General features: G+C 48.2%; 15 non-coding genes across 15 annotated transcripts; all 15 read right to left on the bottom strand.

Moving 5' to 3' along the window:
* Positions 1-368: 368 nt before the first annotated feature.
* trnat-agu (transfer RNA threonine (anticodon AGU)) lies at positions 369-442 on the bottom strand. The gene has a single exon. It is a non-coding gene; the product is annotated as a tRNA-Thr (tRNA).
* A 384-nt stretch (positions 443-826) lies between these two features.
* trnat-ugu (transfer RNA threonine (anticodon UGU)) lies at positions 827-900 on the bottom strand. The gene has a single exon. It is a non-coding gene; the product is annotated as a tRNA-Thr (tRNA).
* Positions 901-2,043: 1,143 nt separating this feature from the next.
* Positions 2,044-2,117, bottom strand: trnat-agu (transfer RNA threonine (anticodon AGU)). The gene has a single exon. It is a non-coding gene; the product is annotated as a tRNA-Thr (tRNA).
* A 384-nt stretch (positions 2,118-2,501) lies between these two features.
* trnat-ugu (transfer RNA threonine (anticodon UGU)) lies at positions 2,502-2,575 on the bottom strand. The gene has a single exon. It is a non-coding gene; the product is annotated as a tRNA-Thr (tRNA).
* Positions 2,576-3,716: 1,141 nt separating this feature from the next.
* On the bottom strand, positions 3,717-3,790 carry trnat-agu (transfer RNA threonine (anticodon AGU)). The gene has a single exon. It is a non-coding gene; the product is annotated as a tRNA-Thr (tRNA).
* A 349-nt stretch (positions 3,791-4,139) lies between these two features.
* trnat-ugu (transfer RNA threonine (anticodon UGU)) lies at positions 4,140-4,213 on the bottom strand. The gene has a single exon. It is a non-coding gene; the product is annotated as a tRNA-Thr (tRNA).
* A 590-nt stretch (positions 4,214-4,803) lies between these two features.
* trnat-cgu (transfer RNA threonine (anticodon CGU)) lies at positions 4,804-4,877 on the bottom strand. The gene has a single exon. It is a non-coding gene; the product is annotated as a tRNA-Thr (tRNA).
* A 130-nt stretch (positions 4,878-5,007) lies between these two features.
* On the bottom strand, positions 5,008-5,097 carry trnar-ucu (transfer RNA arginine (anticodon UCU)). Its single transcript is given in 2 exon segments — positions 5,008-5,043; positions 5,061-5,097. It is a non-coding gene; the product is annotated as a tRNA-Arg (tRNA).
* Positions 5,098-5,277: 180 nt separating this feature from the next.
* On the bottom strand, positions 5,278-5,351 carry trnat-ugu (transfer RNA threonine (anticodon UGU)). The gene has a single exon. It is a non-coding gene; the product is annotated as a tRNA-Thr (tRNA).
* A 589-nt stretch (positions 5,352-5,940) lies between these two features.
* On the bottom strand, positions 5,941-6,014 carry trnat-cgu (transfer RNA threonine (anticodon CGU)). Its single transcript has one exon. It is a non-coding gene; the product is annotated as a tRNA-Thr (tRNA).
* Positions 6,015-6,733: 719 nt separating this feature from the next.
* trnat-agu (transfer RNA threonine (anticodon AGU)) lies at positions 6,734-6,807 on the bottom strand. The gene has a single exon. It is a non-coding gene; the product is annotated as a tRNA-Thr (tRNA).
* Positions 6,808-6,901: 94 nt separating this feature from the next.
* trnar-ucu (transfer RNA arginine (anticodon UCU)) lies at positions 6,902-6,991 on the bottom strand. The gene is given in 2 exon segments: positions 6,902-6,937; positions 6,955-6,991. It is a non-coding gene; the product is annotated as a tRNA-Arg (tRNA).
* A 180-nt stretch (positions 6,992-7,171) lies between these two features.
* trnat-ugu (transfer RNA threonine (anticodon UGU)) lies at positions 7,172-7,245 on the bottom strand. The gene has a single exon. It is a non-coding gene; the product is annotated as a tRNA-Thr (tRNA).
* Positions 7,246-8,082: 837 nt separating this feature from the next.
* Positions 8,083-8,156, bottom strand: trnat-agu (transfer RNA threonine (anticodon AGU)). Its single transcript has one exon. It is a non-coding gene; the product is annotated as a tRNA-Thr (tRNA).
* Positions 8,157-8,270: 114 nt separating this feature from the next.
* Positions 8,271-8,360, bottom strand: trnar-ucu (transfer RNA arginine (anticodon UCU)). The gene is given in 2 exon segments: positions 8,271-8,306; positions 8,324-8,360. It is a non-coding gene; the product is annotated as a tRNA-Arg (tRNA).
* Positions 8,361-13,623: the final 5,263 nt, after the last annotated feature.

The following is a 13,623-nucleotide window of genomic DNA, read 5'->3' as shown; positions in this document are numbered from 1 at the left end:
GGCATAAGCGTGCATTTTAATGATAAACGAAAGGCCAGAAGTCACCAATCTGTTTTGACTCAAACCCACAAACTTTCATATGGCGTCAAAGCGCAGACAAATAGTCCAATGCGCTACACTCTGCGCCACATGCAGTAGCTCCTTCCAGGCTTGCAGCAGTCCTAAACCAAGGATCACGTGTTTGCAAGGCAAGCTCTTTGACCAGCTGAGCCATGCTGCATTGCTGAGATGACTCTGGGCAGCATTCTTCGGCAGCATCTGAGGGGTGTTTAGCAAATTAAATTGCATGCTGCTCTAGCACTCCTCTGCACCCCCTTTTTACAGAGAGCAAAACATCACAGCCCAAGGCGGCACTTGATCACCAGGAAAGGCACCGCTGGGATTCAAACTCAGGATCTCCTGTTTACTAGACAGGCGCTTTAACCAACTAAGCCACAGCACCAACTTGCATGTACCCAGTAAGAAAGTGAGACTTAGAGTTTCATAACTCTGGAGGGGTGGCCAGAGAGAATATGTGTTTGTTGGCCAAGCGCCAATAACAGAATGCCAAAAGTAACAATTCTGGTGGGAATCGAACCCACAACCTTTGAATGGCCTCATCTGGCAGTCTAGAAGTCTAATGCGCTATCCATTGCGCCACAGAGCCATGTGTGGAGCTTTTTTTTCCTGGCTTGTGCCAGTCCGTTGAATTGAGTTCAGGCATTTCGGGAGCGGGAAGGACAAGATATGTGGGTCTCTCTGCAATTGGTATGTGGTTGGAAAAGTGGAGGATCTGTAAGGGCTTCCTTTCCAAGAGAGAACCCACAGAGCAGAGCCACCTGTTAAAAGGCACCGCTGGGAATCGAACCCAGGATCTCCTGTTTACAAGACAAGCGCTTTGACCAGCTAAGCCACGGCGCCTTGCTGTATCTTTCACTTGGGTCAGAATTCTTCGGCAGCAGCTGAGGGGTGGTTGACAAATGAAATCGCAATGCTGCTCTGACGGTCCTCTGTACCGCCTGATTGCGCAAAGCAAAACCACACAACCCAAGGTGGTGTTTGATTACCAGCAAAGACAGTGCTGGGATTTAAATTCAGTATGTCCTATTTACGACACAAGCTTTAACCAACTAAGCCACGGCGCCAACCTGCACACACTCTCCCAGGGAGCGGCACTTAGAGGATTAAAGCATCCAGATAAGAGACCAACGGCCAGGCTCTGCACAGCCCAAAATGTTTTTTTTGACAACTGATTTGGGGTGGCCAGCTAGCCTCTGGGATTGTTGGCCAAGTGCCATTAATTAACCTTTGAATGCCCTCATCTGGCAGTCTAGAAGTCCAGTTTGCTAACTATTGTGCCACAGAGCCTGTCAGCAACTGTTGACCTGTTCAAAAGAGCATCAGCATTATCAGGATCTGATTTGGAAATGGAATTGCCTGCTGCCTTTGCTATCCCTGTTTGCAGTCCGATCTCAGAAAAGCACATGCTTGAGGCACACAAGGGATACTGAAGGCACCACTGGTATTTTAGAATCCAGGATCACCCGTTTACGAAACAGACGCTTTAACCAACTAAGCCACAGCACCAAGCAGAGCACTCAGATGGTGAGTAAGTTTATCAAAATATCCAGCAGTGAGGACAAAGGTCCACGGGCTGGTCAGCTTATGAGATTTTTCACAACTTTCTGTTGCCCGAGGGCATAAGCGTGCAATTTAATGATAAACAAAAGGCCAGAAGTCCCCAATCTGTTTTGACTCAAACCCACAAACTTCATATGGCGTCAAACCGCAGACTAATAGTCCAATGCACTAACCTCTGCGCCACATCCAGTAGCTCCTTCCAGGCTTGCAGCAGTCCTAAACCAAGGATCACGTGTTTGCAAGGCAAGCTCTTTGACCAGCTGAGCCATGCTGCATTGCTGAGATGACTCTGGGCAGCATTCTTCGTTAGCATCTGAGGGGTGGTTCGCAAATTAAATTGCATGCTGCTCTAGCACTCCTCTGCACCCACTTTTTGCAGAGAGCAAAACCTCACAGCCCAAGGCGGCACTTGATCACCAGCAAAGGCACCGCTGGGATTCGAACCCAGGATCTCCTGTTTACTAGACAGGCGCTTTAACCAACTAAGCCACAGCACCAACTTACATGTACCCAGTAAGAAAGTGAGACTTAGAGTTTCATAACTCTGGAGGGGTGGCCAGAGAGAATATGTGTTTGTTGGCCAAGCGCCAATAACAGAATGCCAAAAGTAACAATTCTGGTGGGAATCGAACCCACAACCTTTGAATGGCCTCATCTGGCAGTCTAGAAGTCTAATGCGCTATCCATTGCGCCACAGAGCCATGTGTGGAGCTTTTTTTTCCTGGCTTGTGCCAGTCCGTTGAATTGAGTTCAGGCATTTCGGGAGCGGGAAGGACAAGATATGTGGGTCTCTCTGCAATTGGTATGTGGTTGGAAAAGTGGAGGATCTGTAAGGGCTTCCTTTCCAAGAGAGAACCCACAGAGCAGAGCCACCTGTTAAAAGGCACCGCTGGGAATCGAACCCAGGATCTCCTGTTTACAAGACAAGCGCTTTGACCAGCTAAGCCACGGCGCCTTGCTGTATCTTTCACTTGGGTCAGAATTCTTCGGCAGCAGCTGAGGGGTGGTTGACAAATGAAATCGCAATGCTGCTCTGACGGTCCTCTGTACCGCCTGATTGCGCAAAGCAAAACCACACAACCCAAGGTGGTGTTTGATTACCAGCAAAGACAGTGCTGGGATTTAAATTCAGTATGTCCTATTTACGACACAAGCCTTAACCAACTAAGCCACGGCGCCAACCTGCACACACTCTCCCAGGGAGCGGCACTTAGAGGATTAAAGCATCCAGATAAGAGACCAACGGCCAGGCTCTGCACAGCCCAAAATGTTTTTTTCGACAACTGATTTGGGGTGGCCAGCTAGCCTCTGGGATTGTTGGCCAAGTGCCATTAATTAACCTTTGAATGCCCTCATCTGGCAGTCTAGAAGTCCAGTTTGCTATCTATTGTGCCACAGAGCCTGTCAGCAACTGTTGACCTGTTCAAAAGAGCATCAGCATTATCAGGATCTGATTTGGAAATGGAATTGCCTGCTGCCTTTGCTATCCCTGTTTGCAGTCCGATCTCAGAAAAGCACATGCTTGAGGCACACAAGGGATACTGAAGGCACCGCTGGTATTTGAATCCAGGATCACCCGTTTACGAAACAGACGCTTTAACCAACTAAGCCACAGCACCAAGCAGAGCACTCAGATGGTGAGTAAGTTTATCAAAATATCCAGCAGTGAGGACAAAGGTCCACGGGCTGGTCAGCTTATGAGATTTTTCACAACTTTCTGTTGCCCGAGGGCATAAGCGTGCAATTTAATGATAAACAAAAGGCCAGAAGTCCCCAATCTGTTTTGACTCAAACCCACAAACTTCATATGGCGTCAAACCGCAGACTAATAGTCCAATGCACTAACCTCTGCGCCACATGCAGTAGCTCCTTCCAGGCTTGCAGCAGTCCTAAACCAAGGATCACGTGTTTGCAAGGCAAGCTCTTTGACCAGCTGAGCCATGCTGCATTGCTGAGATGACTCTGGGCAGCATTCTTCGGCAGCATCTGAGGGGTGGTTCGCAAATTAAATTGCATGCTGCTCTAGCACTCCTCTGCACCCACTTTTTGCAGAGAGCAAAACCTCACAGCCCAAGGCGGCACTTGATCACCAGCAAAGGCACCGCTGGGATTCGAACCCAGGATCTCCTGTTTACTAGACAGGCGCTTTAACCAACTAAGCCACAGCACCAACTTGCATGTACCCAATAAGAAAGTGAGACTAAGAGTTTTATAACTGGAGGGGTGGCCAGTGAGCATATGTGTTTGTTTGTCAAGCGCCATTAATAGAATGTCAAAAGTAACGACTCTGGTGGGACTCGAACCCACAACCTTTGAATGGCCTCATCTGGGAGTCTAGAAGTCCAATGCGCTATCCATTGCGCCACATAAAGCTTTTTTTTCCTGAATTGAGTTCAGGCATTTCGGGAGCGGGAAGGACAAGATATGTGGGTCTCTCTGTAATTGGTATGTGGTTGGAAAAGTGGAGGATCTGTAAGGGCTTCCTTTCCAAGAAAGAACCCACAGAGCCACCTGTTAAAAGGCACTGCTGGGAATCGAACCCAGGATCTCCTGTTTACAAGACAAGCGCTTTGACCAGCTAAGCCACGGTGCCTTGCTGCGTTGTTGACTTGAGTCAGAATTCTTCGGCAGCAGCTGAGGGGTGGTTGACAAATGAAATCGCATGCTGCTCTGACACTCCTCTGTACCGCCTGATTGCGCAAAGCAAAACAACACAACCCAAGGTGGTGTTTGATTACCAGCAAAGACAGTGCTGGGATTTGAATTCAGTATGTCCTATTTACGACACAAGCTTTAACCAACTAAGCCACGGCGCCAACCTGCACACACTCTCCCAGGGAGAGGCACTTAGAGGATTAAAGCATCCAGATAAGAGGCCAACGGCCAGGCTCTGCACAGCCCAAAATGTTTTTTTTTGACAACTGATTTGGGGTGGCCAGCTAGCCTCTGGGATTGTTGGCCAAGTGCCATTAGTTAACCTTTGAATGCCCTCATCTTGCAGTCTAGAAGTCCAGTTTGCTATCTATTGTGCCACAGAGCCTGTCAGCAACTGTTGACCTGTTCAAAAGAGCATCAGCATTATCAGGATCTGATTTGGAAGTGGAATTGCTTGCTGCCTTTGCTATCCCTGTTTGCAGTCCGATCTCAGAAAAGCACATGCTTGAGGCACACAAGGGATACTGAAGGCACCGCTGGGATTTGAATCCAGGATCACCCGTTTACGAAACAGACGCTTTAACCAACTAAGCCACAGCACCAAGCAGAGCACTCAGATAGTGAGTAAGTTTATCAAAATATCCAGCAGTGAGGACAAAGGTCCACAGGCTGGTCAGCTTATGAGATTTTTCACAACTTTCTGTTGCCCGAGGGCATAAGCGTGCAATTTAATGACTCTGGTGGGACTCGAACCCACAACCTTTGAATGGCCTCATCTGGCAGTCTAGAAGTCGAATGCGCTATCCATTGCGCCACAGAGCCATGTGTGGAGCTTCTTTTTCCTGGCTTGTGCCAGTCCGTTGAATTGAGTTCAGGCATTTGGGGAGCGGGAAGGACAAGATATGTGGGTCTCTCTGCAATTGGTATGTGGTTGGAAAAGTGGAGGATCTGTAAGGGCTTCCTTTCCAAGAAAGAACCCACAGAGCAGAGCCACCTGTTAAAAGGCACCGCTGGGAATCGAACCCAGGATCTCCTGTTTACAAGACAAGCGCTTTGACCAGCTAAGCCACGGCGCCTTGCTGTATTGTTGACTTGCGTCAGAATTCTTCGGCAGCAGCTGAGGGGTGGTTGACAAATGAAATCGCATGCTGCTCTGATGCTCCTCTGTACCGCCTGATTGCGCAAAGCAAAACCACACAACCCAAGGTGGTGTTTGATTACCAGCAAAGACAGTGCTGGGATTTAAATTCAGTATGTCCTATTTACGACACAAGCTTTAACCAACTAAGCCACGGCGCCAACCTGCATACACTCTCCCAGGGAGCGGCACTTAGAGGATTAAAGCATCCAGATAAGAGGCCAAAGGCCAGGCTCTGCACAGCTCAAAATGTTTTTTTTGACAACTGATTCGGGGTGGCCAGCTAGCCTCTGGGATTGTTGGCCAAGTGCCATTAGTTAACCTTTGAATGCCCTCATCTGGCAGTCTAGAAGTCCAGTTTGCTATCTATTGTGCCACAGAGCCTGTCAGCAACTGTTGACCTGTTCAAAAGAGCATATGCATTATCAGGATCTGATTTGGAAATGGAATTGCCTGCTGCCTTTGCTATCCCTGTTTGCAGTCCGATCTCAGAAAAGCACATGCTTGAGGCACACAAGGGATACTGAAGGCACCGCTGGGATTTGAATCCAGGATCTCCTGTTTACGAGACAGACGCTTTAACCAACTAAGCCACGGCACCAAGCCGAGCACCCTCAATACCATGACTTAGGTGCCATGACCTTGAGCAAGGCATCGAACCCCCAACTGCTCCCCGGGCGCCGCAGCATAAATGGCTGCCCACTGCTCCGGGTGTGTGCTCACAGTGTGTGTGTGTGTTCACTGCTCTGTGTGTGTGCATTTCGGATGGGTTAAATGCAGAGCACAAATTCTGAGTATGGGTCACCATACTTGGCTGAATGTCACTTCACTTTTTTTTTTCACACTCACTTCACTGCGATAGTGAGTAAGTTTATCAAAATATCCAGCAGTGAGGACAAAGGTCCACGGGCTGGTCAGCTTATGAGATTTTTCACAACTTTCTGTTGCCCGAGGGCATAAGCGTGCAATTTAATGATAAACGAAAGGCAAGAAGTCACCAATCTGTTTTGACTAAAACCCACAAACTTCATATGGCCTCAAACAGCAGATTAATAGTCCAATGCGCTACACTCTGCGCCACATGCAGTAGCTCCTTCCAGGCTTGCAGCAGTCCTAAACCAAGGATCACGTGTTTGCAAGGCAAGCTCTTTGACCAGCTCAGCCATGCTGCATTGCTGAGATGACTCTGGGCAGCATTCTTCGGCAGCATCTGAGGGGTGGTTCGCAAATTAAATTGCATGCTGCTGTAGCACTCCTCTGCACCCCCTTTTTACAGAGAGCAAAACCTCACAGCCCAAGGCGGCACTTGATCACCAGCAAAGGCACTGTTGGCATTCGAACCCAGGATCTCCTGTTTACTAGACAGGCGCTTTAACCAATTAAGCCACAGCACCAACTTGCATATAACTTGTTTTATAACTCTGGAGGGGTGGCCAGAGAGCATATGTGTTTGTTGGCCAAGCGCCATTAACAGAATGGCAAAAGTAACAACTCTGGTGGGACTCGAACCCACAACCTTTGAATGGCCTCATCTGGCAGTCTAGAAGTCCAATGCGCTATCCATTGCGCCACAGAGCCATGTGTGGAGCTTTTTTTTCCTGGCTTGTGCCAGTCCGTTGAATTGAGTTCAGGCATTTGGGGAGCGGGAAGGACAAGATATGTGGGTCTCTCTGCAATTGGTATGTGGTTGGAAAATTGGAGGATCTGTAAGGGCTTCCTTTCCGAGAAAGAACCCACAGAGCAGAGCCACCTGTTAAAAGGCACCGCTGGGAATCGAACCCAGGATCTCCTGTTTACAAAACAAGTGCTTTGACCAGCTAAGCCACGGCGCCTTGCTGAATTGTTGACTTGGGTCAGAATTCTTCAGCAGCAGCTGAGGGGTGGTTGACAAATGAAATCGCATGCTGCTCTGACGCTCCTCTGTACAGCCTGATTGCACAACCCAAAATGTTTTTTTTGACAACTGATTCGGGGTGGCCAGCTAGACTATGGGTTTGTTGGCAAAGTGCCATTAGTTAACCTTTGAATGGACTCATCTGGCAGTCTAGAAGTCCAGTTTGCTATCTATTGTGCCACAGAGCCTGTCAGCAACTGTTGACCTGTTCAAAAGAGCATCAGCATTATCAGGATCTGATTTGGAAATGGAATTGCCTGCTGCCTTTGCTATCCCTGTTTGCAGTCCGATCTCAGAAAAGCACATGCTTGAGGTACACAAGGGATGCTAAAGGCACCGCTGGGATTTGAACCCAGGATCTCCTATTAACGAGACAGACGCTTTAACCAACTAAGCCACAGCAGCAAGCAGAGCACTGGGAGGGTGAGTAAGTTGATCAAAACATCCAGCGGTGAGGACAAAGGTCCAAGGGCTGGTCAGCTTATGAGATTTTTCACAACTTTCTGTTGCCCGAGGGCATAAGCGTGCAATTTAATGATAAACAAAAGGCCAGAAGTCAACAATCTGTTTTGACTCAAACCCACAAATTTAATATTGCCTCAAACCGCAGACTAATAGTCCAATGCGCTACATGTAGTAGCTCCTTCCAGGCTTGCAGCAGTCCTAAACCAAGGATCACGTGTTTGCAAGGCAAGCTCTTTGACCAGCTGAGCCATGCTGCATTGCTGAGATGACTCTCAGCAATGCGTGGAAGGTGGCACTTGATCACCAGCAAAGGCACCGCTGGGATTCGAACCCAGGATCTCCTGTTTACTAAACAGGCGCTTTAACCAACTAAGCCACAGCACCAACTTGAATGTACCCAGTAAGAAAGTGAGCCTTAGAGTTTGATAACTCTGGAGGGGTAGCCAGAGAACATATGTGTTTGGTGGCCAAGCGCCATTAACAGAATGCCAAATGTAACGACTCTGGTGGGACTCGAACCCACAACCTTTGAATGGCCACATCTGGCAGTCTAGAAGTCCAATGCGCTATCCATTGCACCACACAGCCATGTGTGGAGCTTTTTTTTCCTGGCTTGTGCCAGTCCGTTGAATTGAGTTCATTCATTTGGGGAGGAGGAAGGACAAGATATGTTGGTCTCTCTGCAATTGGTATGTGGTTTGAAAAGTGGAGGATCTGTAAGGGCTTCCTTTCCAAGAAAGAACCCACAGAGCAGAGCCACCTGTTAAAAGGCACCGCTGGTTATTGAACCCAGGATCTCCTGTTTACAAGACAAGCACTTTGACCAGCTAAGCAACGGCGCCCTGCTTTATTGTTGACTTGGGTCAGAATTCTTCGGCAGCAGCTAAGGGGTGGTTGGCAAATGAAATCGCATGCTGCTCTGACGCTCCTCTGTACCGCCTGATTGCGCAAAGCAAAACCACGCAACCCAAGGTGTGTTTGACTACCAGCAAAGACAGTGCTGAGATTTGAATTCAGTATGTCCTATTTACGACCCAAGCTTTAACCAACTAAGCCACGGCGCCAACCAGCACACACTCTCCCAGGGAGCGGCACTTAGAGGACTAAAGCATCAAGATAAGAGGCCAACGGCCAGGCTCTGCACAGCCCAAAATGTATTTTTTGACAACTGATTCGGGGTGGCCAGCTAGCCTCTGGGATTGTTGGCCAAGTGCCATTAGTTAACCTTTGAATGCCCTCATCTGGCATTCTAGAAGTCCAGTTTGCTATCTATTGTGCCACAGAGCCTGTCAGCATCTGTTGACCTGTTCAAAAGAGCATCAGCATTATCAGGATCTGATTTGGAAATGGAATTGCCTGCTGCCTTTGCTATCCCTGTTTGCAGTCCGATCTCAGAAAAGCACATGCTTGAGGCACACAAGGGATGCTAAAGGCACCACTGGGATTTGAACCGAGGATCTCCTGTTTACGAGACATGCGCTTTAACCAACGAAGCCACGGCACCAGGTCCACGGCCTGGTCAGCTTATGAGATTTTTCACAACTTTCTGTTGCCCGAGGGCATAAGCGTGCAATTTAATGATAAAACGAAAGGCCAGAAGTCACCAATCTGTTTTGACCCAAACCCAAAAACGTCATATGGCCTCAAACCGCAGACTAATAATCCAATGTGTGGAGCTTTTTTTTCCTGGCTTGTGCCAGTCCGTTGAATTGAGTTCAGGCATTTGGGGAGCGGGAAGGACAAGAAATGTGGGTCTCTCTGCAATTGGTATGTGGTTGGAAAAGTGGAGGATCTGTAAGGGCTTCCTTTTCAAGAAAGAACCCACAGAGCAGAGCCACCTGCTAAAAGGCACCGCTGGGAATCGAACCCAGGATCTCCTGTTTATAAGACAAGCGCTTTGATTTTTTTTTTTTTTTTTTTTTATTAAGAAATTTCAAATCAATAAAATACAATAGATTAAACACAATCAATAGAAAATACAGACAATTGTTTTTACATAACTCTACATTACACATCTTTCCTTTACATAGATAATTTAAAAATCTCCTTCACTTCCTGGCAGCTTCCACATTAAATCATTTAAAACACAATAAACTTTTGGGGTAAAAACATCATAAAAAGAGTCTAACATATTTACACCATTAAAGTACACATACAGTCTTTCAATATATAATTCTGTTTTTCTTTTAAACACCCTCCAAACATCCAACACAATTTTTTCCTTTTTAGCCACATTTCTTCTGTCCCATATTGCACTTTTCATTAGCATTACACACAGATTAATGAAACTTTTGTTTTGACACTTTTTTTCCCAAACAAACATCACAACTCTGTTCCATTCCATTCCATTTTCATCCCACTCCTCAGTCATCTTTAATTAAACATTTACATTTCCTTAAAAAGTCCTCTAGCTCTCTACAATGTAAAAACATATGTAAAATCCCCTCTTCCTCTTCCTGGCACACTTTACACAGAGCATTTTCTTCCATTCCTATTTTATTTAAAATAACATCAGAAAAAACATCTCGGTTACGTATGTAACCTTGGTTCCCTGAATAGGGAACGAGATGCTGCGGTGACGTCACCACGTATGGGGAACACCTTCGGTGTGACGAATGTCTGAAGCCCTATACCATCCCGCCAATCATATTGGCCAAATAGCGCGTGGCCCAGCATGCGTAGGCATATATATACCTGGTGCCGCGCGCCATTTACCTCAGATTTCATGACGAGAAGAGAAGAAAGCTATCAAGGTACGGCACGGCCAGAACCGCAGCATCTCGTTCCCTATTCAGGGAACCAAGGTTACATACGTAACCGAGATGTTCCCTTTCATAGGTCACTTCGATGCTGCGGTGACGTCACCACGTATGGGAACGCTATACCATCACGCCTGACGTACCTGATAGCTTGGATCCAAGGAAGCATCTGCTCAAGCGGAGAGAACCCGGGAGCCAGGAGCCATCCTCACATCCAGACTGTAAGACCTGATAAAAGTGCTCGGTGAGGACCAGCCTGCCGCAGCACAGATATCATCCATAGAAGATCCACTGAGAAAGGCTTGAGAAGAAGCCACTGTTCTCGTGGAATGACCTTTTACTCCTAAGGGCGAAGCGAGCCCGCGCGCCTCATAGGCCAAGGAAATAGCCTCCACCAGCCAATGGGACATGCGCTGTTTCGTAACTGCATGGCCCTTATTCTTATGTCCAAAACAGACAAACAGCTGGTCAGACTCACGCCATGGGGCAGTGCGATCCACATAAGTCTTCAACGCCCTCACAGGGCAAAGACTTAGATCTCCAGACTCTGTCGCAGCAGGAGAAAAGGCCTCCAGGACCACCTGCTGAAAATGAAAAGGATTAGACGCGACCTTAGGAACATAATTAGGCCTAGGTCGCAACAACACTTTCACAGAGCCTGGTGCAAACTCCATGCACGAGGGTGAGACAGAGAGAGCCTGTAAATCCCCAACTCTTTTAAGGGAGGATAAAGCCATGAGAAGAAGTGTCTTCAGAGACAGGAGCTTATCCGATACAGTTTCCAGGGGCTCAAACGGATGCCCTGACAAACCCAGTAACACAATGGATAAATCCCATGAAGGAACTCGCACAGGGCGGAAAGGCCTCAACCGTCGCGCACCCTGTATAAAGCGAGAAACCAGTGGATGACGACCCACTGAAACACCACCTATATGCTCATGGTGAGCTGAGATAGCTGCCACATAAACCTTCAGGGTGGCTGGTGTCAATCCCTCCGAAAAACGGTCTTGAAGAAACTCCAGTACTGAAGCCACAGGGCAGTAAACTGGATCCACATCATGAGTTTCACACCATGTCATAAACAGTTTCCACTTGAAAGCATATAAGCGTCTCGTAGAAACTGCTCTAGAGTTCAGTATAGTCTCGGTAGTTTCAGCAGAAAGACCGGGACATATCAACTCACTCCGCTCAGAGGCCACGCCCACAGGTTCCACAGATCTGGCCTGGGATGCCAGATCCGTCCCTGTGCTTGCGATAATAAATCCCGTCTGAGGGGAATCTCCACCGGAGAGCCCGCTAACAGATTGATGAGATCCGCAAACCACGGCTGTGTGTGCCATCGCGGAGCCACCAGCAACAGCTGTCCCACTCTGTCCCGCCGTATTCTGCATAATACCGCTGGGACCAGCCGAATCGGAGGAAACGCATACAAGCTGGTCCTGGGCCAGCTGTGAGCTAGCGCATCCAGACCCAGGGGTGATGGAGGGCTTAGGGAGAACCATAGCGGGCAATGCGTAGTCGTGCTCGACGCGAATAAATCCACTTCCGCTTCCCCGAAAATATGCCATAGGTGATTCACCGTTTGGGGGTGTAATCTCCATTCCCCTTGTTCCAGAGTCTGCCTGGATAATAAATCCGCTCCGAAGTTCAGTCGTCCGGGGATGTGAACAGCCCGGATCGACAGAAATTTGTCGTGAGACCAAAGAAGAATCCGCCTCGCCAGTCTGCACAGAGGGCGAGAACGTAATCCTCCCTGATGGTTCAGATAAGCCACGACCGCAGTGTTGTCCGTTCTGAGAAGCACATGACGGCCGGTCAGTAGACTCGAAAAATACTGGAGAGCCAGAAAAACCGCCAGTAATTCCAATTTGTTTATGTGCCAGCTGCGTTGTGCCGCTGTCCACACTCTGTGGGCTGGGCGCCCCTGACAAACAGCTCCCCACCCGGTCAAAGACGCGTCTGTCGTGACAGTCTCTCGGGAAGCACAAATTCCCAGCCGAACCCCGGTGAGGAGAAATTCGGCTGATGTCCATTGTTTTAACGACATCACACACCTCCGCGTCACCGAGATCGTTCGATGCGGAGAACAACGGGGTGAAATATTCTGTCGTTTCGTCCACCACTGAAACGGGCGCATGTAAAGCAAACCCAGATGAATCACGGGAAGCGCCGCCGCCATTAGACCTAGTAGTCTGAGGCACAGTCTCACTGTCACTGTGTGACCCGCCCTGAAGTGCTGAACGCATGACGTAATCGACTGAGCGCGCGGGACAGAAAGCTTTGCTGTCATCGCGCGAGAGTCCAAATCTACTCCCAGAAAGGTAATCCGTTGAGAGGGGATTAATACACTTTTCTGGAAGTTTGTGCGTAAACCCAGGCTGTGTAAATGATTTAGCACAATATCTCGATGAGAGTGTGCTTGAGTCTGAGATTGCGCTAACACCAGCCAGTCGTCCAGATAGTTTAACACACAGACGCCCCGGAGCCGCAACGGGGCCAGAGCTGCGTCCATGCATTTTGAGAATGTACGGGGAGCTAGCGCTAAGCCAAAGGGAAGAACGCGGTACTGATACGCTTTGCCCTCCAAAGCGAATCTGAGGAACTTCCGGTGTCTCTCGATGATCTGAATATGAAAATAAGCATCCTTCAGATCGATCGTGACAAACCAGTCGTTTGGTTGAATCTGAGACAAAATAGATTTTACCGTCAACATCTTGAATTTGCTCGACCTGAGTGCAAGATTTAGACGGCGTAAATCCAGAATGGGTCGTAATCCGCCGTCCTTTTTTGGTACCACAAAATAACGGCTGTAAAACCCTGACTCCATCTGAGAGGGGTGTACTTCTTCTATAGCCCCTTTGCTCAGTAGAGCTAACATTTCCTGTCTCAGCACCGCCATGTCCATCGGTTTCATCACCGTGGAGAGAATTCCGCGGAAAGGGGGCGGGCCTTTCCGAAACTGAATGGTGTATCCGTGACAAATTGTGCGTAACACCCATTGAGAAATGCCGGGCAAGCGTTCCCACGCGGCCCGAAACAATATTAGCGGTTTTTTTTTTTTTTTTTTTTTTTTTTTTTGTTGTGTATAATCC

This window comes from Carassius carassius, chromosome 28, assembly GCF_963082965.1.
Source record: "Carassius carassius chromosome 28, fCarCar2.1, whole genome shotgun sequence".
In the NCBI taxonomy this organism is placed as follows: domain Eukaryota; kingdom Metazoa; phylum Chordata; class Actinopteri; order Cypriniformes; family Cyprinidae; genus Carassius; species Carassius carassius.
The sequence above is the reverse complement of the archived record's forward strand: the minus strand, read 5'-3'. Positions and strand labels throughout refer to the sequence as shown.